Source organism: Silene latifolia, unplaced genomic scaffold, assembly GCF_048544455.1.
Source record: "Silene latifolia isolate original U9 population unplaced genomic scaffold, ASM4854445v1 scaffold_204, whole genome shotgun sequence".
In the NCBI taxonomy this organism is placed as follows: domain Eukaryota; kingdom Viridiplantae; phylum Streptophyta; class Magnoliopsida; order Caryophyllales; family Caryophyllaceae; genus Silene; species Silene latifolia.
The window spans coordinates 191,153-201,976 of record NW_027413166.1 but is presented as its reverse complement, the minus strand read 5'-3'; the positions used below and the strand labels follow the sequence as shown (position 1 = coordinate 201,976).

The window sequence follows — 10,824 nt, the reverse complement described above, 5'->3', positions numbered from 1 at the left end:
CATTATATGATCACGCCATCATTCATACAAGATACTTACCGTAGCGTTGTCCTGCGGAGTGGTTAGAATATATGGGTTCAAAGTTTATATCAACTCGATTATGCAATAATCAATGCACCAATCAATTAACACTTAGGCAACGATATATGCATTTCAGGTTCAATCCTTAGGCAACTTTTCTACCCTTTCTCTCATATACCCTCGGGGTTTTCCGAGTCAAATCGAGAGGGCCACTGTTCGGTGTGAGGGGCCCCTAACTCAAACCTTACCTCGGTGTGCTCCTAACGATTCTATCCCTGTTCATTTTATTTAGACTCTTCCTATGTTCATTGGGCTCATTGGTTTAGGCCTGAGGATCGTTCGCTCTGATACCACTTTGTAACACCCCGGTTTATAAAAGAAGTCCTCGTCAAGACATTCTCTAATAAAACGGACTGTTACCATCTCGGTTTCCCGAGGTAGTGAATAACAAATTAAACTCCAAGGCAATTTATGTAATATTTTAACTTAATTATTACAAATACTCTTTTCAACTCGAATTACAAGAACTGACATAAATAAAAGTGAAAGTCTTCTAGATGATGATCTAGCCACTAAGTCGTCTGATCCAATGTCTCACGCCCATCAAGCTCCCATCCTATCTCTTAAACCTGTCAAGTCTGCTCCCCATAAAACGGATCATCACAGGTGTTCACGAATACACAGGGTCAACCACGAGGTTGAGTAGGGAAAACAAAATAAGTACGACAACAAAATACATAACTCCATTTCCAATTCGTCACATCCTCCACCTCTCCATATCACAGACCCTGAATAATCTCCACACCGTATCACATACCCTGAATAATCTCCACACCGTATCACATACCCTGAATAATCTCCACACCGTATCACATACCCTGAATAATCTCCACACCGTATCACATACCCTGAATAATCTCCACACCGTATCACATACCCTGAATAATCTCCACACCGTATCACATACCCTGAATAATCTCCCCACCGTATCACATACCCTGAATAATCTCCACACTGTATCACATACCCTGAATAATCAATGATATCATACTCAATACGATCATCCTCCAACTCCAATGCATATGAATGCTCAAGATAAATTGATGCAACACAATATATATAAATCAATGAACTAATGAATCATGAAATCATGCCAGTTATCCGATATTGTAATATCATACTCGATATGATCAATTCAGTCAATCACCTTTCCGAATATAAATGATAACGTAAATCAACCACGAATCCAACCAACACAATTCAACAACAACGATATTAGGACAAGTGTATTTCCCCTACCTCAAGTGCCAGCAATCCAATTAAGCAGTCCAGAAATAAAGCAATGAATTGATTATCGATCCTTCACGAATCCGCCACCTAAAACAATTATAATATTTATAATTACTAACTACTAAATATGGAGATCTCTCAATTAGAAGTCTTCTCGAAATATAATCCCGACACCAACTTATGTTCGACTGATAATTAAAATAACCCGATTAGTATTTGACCCAACTTCCCAAAATGGAAGTTATTAAAGTATAATCTCTTAAAGTGGAACATTCCCGATATAGTAACCTTTTCATTTTAACACACCCGTCTCAAATTCTCGTTTCTAGTAAATAAATTATTATTTTATTTTAATTAACTCGGAACTTAAACCAACCCAATAATTTAAACGAATTATACTTATTTTAAGAAAACCCGAATCCAACCTCGAACAACTCAAACATTCCCTACTCAAGATATGTCTTTAATTATTTTAATACTCGGGAATTGAATTAAATAGCTAATATGATATTTAAAAGATTAAACAGATTATTCGATTAAGAGGAACCCGAGTTAGTTCTTGAACAACTCACAACCCGTCTTTAATTAATTAACAACTCGGAATTAAATTAATTAATTAAGCGTACGATAACTTAACGAATTCCAGTGATTAAACAATGACCAAAATCCCGATTCAAACACTAAAATAACCCGTCTTCATCGCTACCCCTTCACTCTCACCCACGCACCACCGCCGGCCACCACAAGGCCGTGTCAACCGCCATCCCAAACACCCACTTTGCCCCCGTCACTAACGGTCACCCCCATCAAGTCGACGGCCGCCGGCGAGGTGAACCACGGCCTTCCTTTGGCCTGGTTCACAGCCGTGCCTCACCAAACACTCCTTGTTTCTCGACCTGCAACCACCGCAGCTCACCCCTAACCTTTGCCAAGCCACCACCCACCTGTTCATCGTCAAACAGTGCACCCAGGTGCAGTGGCGCCGCCACTCGACCTCACCCTAGTCAATGGTGGCGCCACCCCAAGCCTAACCCTCTAATTCGCCTGTAAACCCGCATTCGAATTACCCGTGTACTACCCTTGTCGCAGCCACCTCTCTCTGCCACTACCACCACCCATAACCACCCCAACAACCACCATGCCACTCGTCCCATACCATACTTTCCCTAAACCCCGACAACAACTAACAGAAACAACTACAACAGACACGCAACCTCCCATAAAACAGCTATAGATTCGAAACAGAGGGAAAGGGGTTGAGTCTTACCTTTTTCCGCCGCCATAATAGCCGCCAGGGTTGCCACCGGAGGTCGACCATAGCCCTAGCTCTCCCTTGCTGCACCACCAACGCTCATGCTCTCTCTCTCTCTCTCTCGTTTTGCGCAGATGGGGTGTGTAAAACATGGAGGAAAAAGGGTGGGGGTTGACGGGTTTAAAAGAAAGAAGGGAACAAAGGGGTATGGTTGTATAGAAGTTGGTGTAGGCGTGGAGTTGGAGTATGGGCTGGCATGAACAAGGGAGTATGGGTAGTCTAGGTTCCATAAAAATAATCAAGCATGCCTTCTTATTTGTATTTAACCAATACCCGTAATCCTTACTTAATTATCTTATGTGTCACGTAAACTTACGATCGTTGGATGTAATTATCGACTCACCATTAACTTGATATAATTTGTAATCTGAATTGTATAATAATTAATATATAATAATAATATCTGTTTAATTTATTATATAATATCCATTTAATTTATTATATAAAATACGGGGTATTACAGTCTTCCCCCCTTAAAATGAACTTCGTCCCGAAGTTCGCTCCCATACTCAAACCTCAAAAGGGTATTGTATATTGTACCAACAGACGTCACGCATTTCTAACTCGGTTAACACACTCTTTTGACACATCAATTAATCATAACAAATACGGAATGTTACAGAGGTCGTACCAGACCCGGTTTCTTTTTCACCCTGTTTTTCAATCACGCGTCCTAGCTCATTTCAGGAGTTAACCTGTTCGATTTCAGCCTCAAATAACGAGTTTTAACGCATTTTTCACGATAATCCGAGTTTCGGCGAATGCTGGTTTCTAGCACACCGACACCACCAAATGTCTTTCGTTGGTGCTCAAATTTTGCGTGGCCGCTTTATCTGACCCCAGGAACATCCTATGCGATTTCCGGAGAATTTTGTTCCGGGACCCCAGAATTCCGAAAAACCGTGTATTATATACACTTCAATTTCAGCTGTTTGGGAGGTCGTAACGGACCCGGTTTCTTTTTCTCCCTATTTTTCAATCACGCGTCGTAGCAGGAGTTATCCTGTTCGATTTCAGCCTCAAATAACGAGTTTTAACGCATTTTTCACGATAATCCGAGTTTCGGCGAATGCTGGTTTCTGGCACACCGGCACTCCCAAATGTCTTCCGCTGGTGCTCAAATTTTGCGTGGCCGCTTTATCTGACCCCAGAAACATCCTATGCGATTTCCGGAGAATTTTGTTCCGGGGCCGCGGAATTCCGAAAAACCGTGTATTATTATATACACTTCAATTTCAGCCGTTCGGGAGGTCGTACCGGACCCGGTTTCTTTATCACTTTGTTTTTCAATCACGCGTCCTAGCTCATTTCAGGAGCTAACCTGTTCGATTTCAGCCTCAAATAACGAGGTTTAAAGCATTTTTCACGATAATCCGAGTTTCGGCGAATGTTGGTTTCTGGCACACCGGCACCCCCAAATGTCTTCCGTTGGTACTCAAATTTTGCGTGGCCGCTTTATCTGACCCCAGAAACATCCTATCTGATTTCCGGAGAATTTTGTTCCGGGGCCCGACTCAAAAACCGTGTATTATACACTTCAATTTCGGCCGTTCGGGAGGTCGTATCAACCCGGTTTCTATTTCTCCTCGCTTTTCAATCACGCGTCCTAGCTCATTTCAGGAGTTAACCTATTCGATTTCAGCCTCAAATAACGAGTTTTAACGCATTTTCACAATCCGAGTTTCGGCGAATGCTGGTTTCTGGCACACCGACACCCCCAAATGTCTTCCGTTGGTGCTCAAATTTTGCGTGGCCGCTTTATCTGACCCCAGAAACATCCTATGCGATTTCCGGAGAATTTTGTTCCGAGGCCCCGGAATTCCGAAAAACCGTGTAATATACACTTCAATTTCAGCCGTTCGGGAGGTCGTACCAGACCCGGTTTCTTTTTCACCCTGTTTTTCAATCACGCGTCCTAGCTCATTTCAGGAGTTAACCTGTTCGATTTCAGCCTCAAATAACGAGTTTTAACGCATTTTTCACGATAATCCGAGTTTCGGCGAATGCTGGTTTCTAGCACACCGACACCACCAAATGTCTTTCGTTGGTGCTCAAATTTTGCGTGGCCGCTTTATCTGACCCCAGAAGATCCTATGCGATTTCCGTAGAATTTTGTTCCGGGGCCCCAGAATTCCGAAAAACCGTGTATTATACACTTCAATTTCAGCCGTTTGGGAGGTCGTACCGGACCCAGTTTCTATTTCTTCCTGTTTTTCAATCACGCGTCCTAGCTCATTTCAGGAATTAACCTCTTCGATTTCAGCCTCAAATAACGAGTTTTAACGCATTTTTCACGATAATCCGAGTTTCGGCGAATGTTGGTTTCTGGCACACCGGCACCCCCAAATGTCTTCCGTTGGTGCTCAAATTTTGCGTGGCCGCTTTATCTGACCCCAGGAACATTCTATGCGATTTCCGGAGAATTTTGTTCCGGGACCCCGGAATTCCGAAAAACCGTGTATTATATACACTTCAATTTAAGCCGTTCGGGAGGTCGTACCGGACCCGGTTTTATTTTCTCCCTGTTTTTCAATCACGCGTCCTAGCAAGAGTTAACCTGTTCGATTTCAGCCTCAAATAACGAGTTTTAACGCATTTTTCACGATAATCCGGGTTTCGCGAATCTTTGGTTTACGCACACCGCACCCCCAAATGTCTTTCGTTGGTGCTCAAATTTTGCGTGGCCGCTTTATCTGACCCCAGAAACATCCTATGCGATTTCCAGAGAATTTTGTTCCGGGACCTCGAAATTTTGAAAAACCGTGTATTATACACTTCAATTTCAGCCGTTCGGGAGGTCGTACCGGACCCGGTTTCTTTTTCTTCATGCTTTTCAATCACGCGTCCTAGCTCATTTCAGGAATTAACCTCTTCGATTTCAGCCTCAAATAACGAGTTTTAACGCATTTTTCACGATAATCCGAGTTTCGGCGAATGTTGGTTTCTGGCACACCGGCACGCCCAAATGTCTTCCGTTGGTGCTCAAATTTTGCGTGGCCGCTTTATCTAACCGCAGAAACTTCCTATGCGATTTCCGAAGAATTTTGTTCCGGGTCCCCGGAATTCCGAAAAACCGTGTATTATACACTTCAATTTCAGCCGTTCGGGTGGTCTTACCGGCCCCGGTTTCTTTTTCTCCCTGTTTTTCAATCACGCGTCCTAGCTCATTTCAGGAGTTAACGTGTTCGATTTCAGCCTCAAATAACGAGTTTTAAGGCATTTTTCACGATAATCCGAGTTTCGGCGAATGCCGGTTTCAGGCACACCGGCACCCCCAAATGTCTTCCGTTGGTGCTCAAATTTTGCGTGGCCGCTTTATCTGACCCCAGAAACATCCTATGCGATTTCCGGAGAATTTTGTTCCGGGGCCCCGGAATTCCGAAAAACCGTTTATTATACACTTCAATTTCAGCCGTACGGGAGGTCGTACCTGACCCGGTTTCTTTTTCACCCTGTTTTTCAATCACGCGTCCTAGCTCATTTCAGGAGTTAACCTGTTTGATTTCAGCCTCAAATAACGAGTTTTAACGCATTTTTCACGATAATCCGAGTTTCGGCGAATGTTGGTTTCTGGCACACCGGCACGCCCAAATGTCTTCCGTTGGTGCTCAAATTTTGCGTGGCCGCTTTATCTAACCGCAGAAACATCCTATGCGATTTCCGAAGAATTTTGTTCCGGGTCCCCGGAATTCCGAAAAACCGTGTATTATACACTTCAATATCAGCCGTTCGGGTGGTCTTACAGGCCCCGGTTTCTTTTTCCCCCTGTTTTTCAATCACGCGTCCTAGCTCATTTCAGGAGTTAACCTGTTCGATTTCAGCCTCAAATAACGAGTTTTAGCGCATTTTTCACGATAATCCGAGTTTCGACGAATGCTGGTTTCTAGCACACCATGCGACCTCAAATGTCTTCCGTTGGTGCTCAAATTTTGCGTGGCCGCTTTATCTGACCCCAGGAACATCCTATGCGATTTCCGGAGAATTTTGTTCCGGGACCGGAATCTGAAAAACCGTGTATTATATACACTTCAATTTCGGCCGTTCGGGAGGTCGTGCAAACCCGGTTTCTTTTTCTCCCTGCTTTTCAATCACGCGTCCTAGCTCATTTCAGGAGTTAACCTATTCGACTTCAGCCTCAAATAACGAGGTTTAAAGCATTTTTCACGATAATCCGAGTTTCGGCGAGTGCTAGTTTCTGACAGACCGGCACCCCTAAATGTCTTCCGTTGGTGCTCAAATTTTGCGTGGCCGCTTTATCTGACCCCAGGAACATCCTATGCGATTTCCGGAAAATTTTGTTCCGGGACCCCGAAATTCCGAAAAACCGTGTATTATATACACTCCAATTTCAGCCGTTCGGGAGATCGTACTGGACTCGGTTTCTTTTTCTCCCTGTTTTTTAATCACGGGTCCTAGCAGGAGTTAACCTGTTCGATTTCAGCCTCAAATAACGAGTTTTAACGCATTTTCACGATAATCCGAGTTTCGGCGAATCTTTGGTTTACGCACACCGGCACCCCCAAATGTCTTCCGTTGGTGCTCAAATTTTGCTGGCCGCTTTATCTGACCCCAGGAACATCCTATGCGATTTCCGGATAATTTTGTTCCGGGACTCTGGAATCCCGAAAAACCGTGTATTATACACTTTAATTTCAGCCGTTCGGGAGGTCGTACCGAACCCGGTTTCTATTTCTCCACCTTTTCAATCACGCGTCCTAGCTCATTTCGAGTTAACCTATTCGATTTCGACCTCAAATAACGAGTTTTAACGCATTTTCACAATCCGAGTTTCGGCGAATCTTTGGTTTTACGCTGCACACCGACACCCCCAAATGTCTTCCGTTGGTGCTCAAATTTTGCGTGGCCGCTTTATCGACCCCAAAACATCCTATGCGATTTCCGGAGAATTTTGTTCCGAGGCCCCGGAATTCCGAAAAACCGTGTAATATACACTTCAATTTCAGCCGTTCGGGAGGTCGTACCAGACCCGGTTTCTTTTTCACCCTGTTTTTCAATCACGCGTCCTAGCTCATTTCAGGAGTTAACTGTTCGATTTCAGCCTCAAATAACGAGTTTTAACGCATTTTTCACGATAATCCGAGTTTCGGCGAATGCTGGTTTCTAGCACACAGACACCACCAAATGTCTTTCGTTGGTGCTCAAATTTTGCGTGGCCGCTTTATCTGACCCCAGGAACATCCTATGCGATTTCCGGAGAATTTTGTTCCGGGACCCCAGAATTCCGAAAAACCGTGTATTATATACACTTCAATTTCAGCTGTTTGGGAGGTCGTAACGGACCCGGTTTCTTTTTCTCCCTATTTTTCAATCACGCGTCGTAGCAGGAGTTATCCTGTTCGATTTCAGCCTCAAATAACGAGTTTTAACGCATTTTTCACGATAATCCGAGTTTCGGCGAATGCTGGTTTCTGGCACACCGGCACTCCCAAATGTCTTCCGTTGGTGCTCAAATTTTGCGTGGCCGCTTTATCTGACCCCAGAAACATCCTATGCGATTTCCGGAGAATTTTGTTCCGGGGCCGCGGAATTCCGAAAAACCGTGTATTATTATATACACTTCAATTTCAGCCGTTCGGGAGGTCGTACCGGACCCGGTTTCTTTATCACTTTGTTTTTCAATCACGCGTCCTAGCTCATTTCAGGAGCTAACCTGTTCGATTTCAGCCTCAAATAACGAGGTTTAAAGCATTTTTCACGATAATCCGAGTTTCGGCGAATGTTGGTTTCTGGCACACCGGCACCCCCAAATGTCTTCCGTTGGTACTCAAATTTTGCGTGGCCGCTTTATCTGACCCCAGAAACATCCTATCTGATTTCCGGAGAATTTTGTTCCGGGGCCCCGGAATTCCGAAAAACCGTGTATTATACACTTCAATTTCAGCCGTTCGGGAGGTCGTACCGAACCCGGTTTCTATTTCTCCCTGCTTTTCAATCACGCGTCCTAGCTCATTTCAGGAGTTAACCTATTCGATTTCAGCCTCAAATAACGAGTTTTAACGCATTTTCACAATCCGAGTTTCGGCGAATGCTGGTTTCTGGCACACCGACACCCCCAAATGTCTTCCGTTGGTGCTCAAATTTTGCGTGGCCGCTTTATCTGACCCCAGAAACATCCTATGCGATTTCCGGAGAATTTTGTTCCGAGGCCCCGGAATTCCGAAAAACCGTGTAATATACACTTCAATTTCAGCCGTTCGGGAGGTCGTACCAGACCCGGTTTCTTTTTCACCCTGTTTTTCAATCACGCGTCCTAGCTCATTTCAGGAGTTAACCTGTTCGATTTCAGCCTCAAATAACGAGTTTTAACGCATTTTTCACGATAATCCGAGTTTCGGCGAATGCTGGTTTCTAGCACACCGACACCCCCAAATGTCTTTCGTTGGTGCTCAAATTTTGCGTGGCCGCTTTATCTGACCCCAGGAACATCCTATGCGATTTCCTGAGAATTTTGTTCCGGGACCCCAGAATTCCGAAAAACCGTGTATTATACACTTCAATTTCGGCCGTTCGGGAGGTCGTACCGGAACCGGTTTCTTTTTCACCCTGATTATCAATCACGCGTCCTAGCTCATTTAAGGAGTTAACCTATTCGATTTCAGCCTCAAATAACGAGTTTTAACGCATTTTCACGATAATCCGAGTTTCGGCGAATGTTGGTTTCTGGCACACCGGCACCCCCAAATGTCTTCCGTTGGTACTCAAATTTTGCGTGGCCGCTTTATCTGACCCCAGAAACATCCTATCTGATTTCCGGAGAATTTTGTTCCGGGGCCCCGGAATTCCGAAAAACCGTGTATTATACACTTCAATTTCAGCCGTTCGGGAGGTCGTACCAAACCCGGTTTCTATTTCTCCCTGCTTTTCAATCACGCGTCCTAGCTCATTTCAGGAGTTAACCTATTCGATTTCAGCCTCAAATAACGAGTTTTAACGCATTTTCACAATCCGAGTTTCGGCGAATGCTGGTTTCTGGCACACCGACACCCCCAAATGTCTTCCGTTGGTGCTCAAATTTTGCGTGGCCGCTTTATCTGACCCCAGAAACATCCTATGCGATTTCCGGATAATTTTGTTCCAAGGCCCCGGAATTCCGAAAAACCGTGTAATATACACTTCAATTTCAGCCGTTCGGGAGGTCGTACCAGACCCGGTTTCTTTTTCACCCTGTTTTTCAATCACGCGTCCTAGCTCATTTCAGAGTTAAGTCGTTTCGATTTCACCTCAAATAACGAGTTTTAACGCATTTTTCACGATAATCCGAGTTTCGGCGAATCTTTGGTTTCTAGCACACCGACACCCCCAAATGTCTTTCGTTGGTGCTCAAATTTTGCGTGGCCGCTTTATCTGACCCCAGGAACATCCTATGCGATTTCCGGAGAATTTTGTTCCGGGACCCCAGAATTCCGAAAAACCGTGTATTATATACACTTCAATTTCAGCTGTTTGGGAGGTCGTACCGGACCCGGTTTCTTTTTCTCCCTATTTTTCAATCACGCGTCGTAGCAGGAGTTAACCTGTTCGATTTCAGCCTCAAATAACGAGTTTTAACGCATTTTTCACGATAATCCGAGTTTCGGCGAATCTTTGGTTTTCGCACACCGCACGCCCAAATGTCTTCCGTTGGTGCTCAAATTTTGCGTGGCGCTTTATCTAACCCCAGAAACATCCTATGCGATTTCCGGAGAATATTGTTCCGGGACCCCAGAATCCTGAAAAACCGTGTATTATACACTTCAATTTCGGCCGTTCGGGAGGTCGTACCGGAACCGGTTTCTTTTTCACCCTGATTATCAATCACGCGTCCTAGCTCATTTAAGGAGTTAACCTAGTCGATTTCAGCCTCAAATAACGAGTTTTAACGCATTTTCACGATAATCCGAGTTTCGCGAATGTTGGTTTACGCACACCGCACCCCCAAATGTCTTCCGTTGGTACTCAAATTTTGCGTGGCCGCTTTATCGACCCCGAAACATCCTATCGATTTCCGAGAATTTTGTTCCGGGCCCCGAATTCAAAAACCGTGTATTATACACTTCAATTTCGAACTTCGGGAGGTCGTACCAAACCCGGTTTCTATTTCTCCCTGATTTTCAATCACGCGTCCTAGCTCATTTCAGGAGTTAACCTATTCGATTTCAGCCTCAAATAACGAGTTTTAACGCATTTTCACAATCCGAGTT

General features: G+C 44.4%; 1 long non-coding RNA gene across 1 annotated transcript; it reads right to left on the bottom strand.

Moving 5' to 3' along the window:
• Nucleotides 1-473: 473 nt before the first annotated feature.
• LOC141638654 (uncharacterized) lies at nt 474-2,906 on the bottom strand. The gene is made up of 3 exons (XR_012542173.1): nt 2,579-2,906; nt 1,321-1,398; nt 474-659 (listed from the first exon to the last, which is right to left on the bottom strand). It is a non-coding gene; the product is annotated as an uncharacterized LOC141638654 (long non-coding RNA).
• Nucleotides 2,907-10,824: the final 7,918 nt, after the last annotated feature.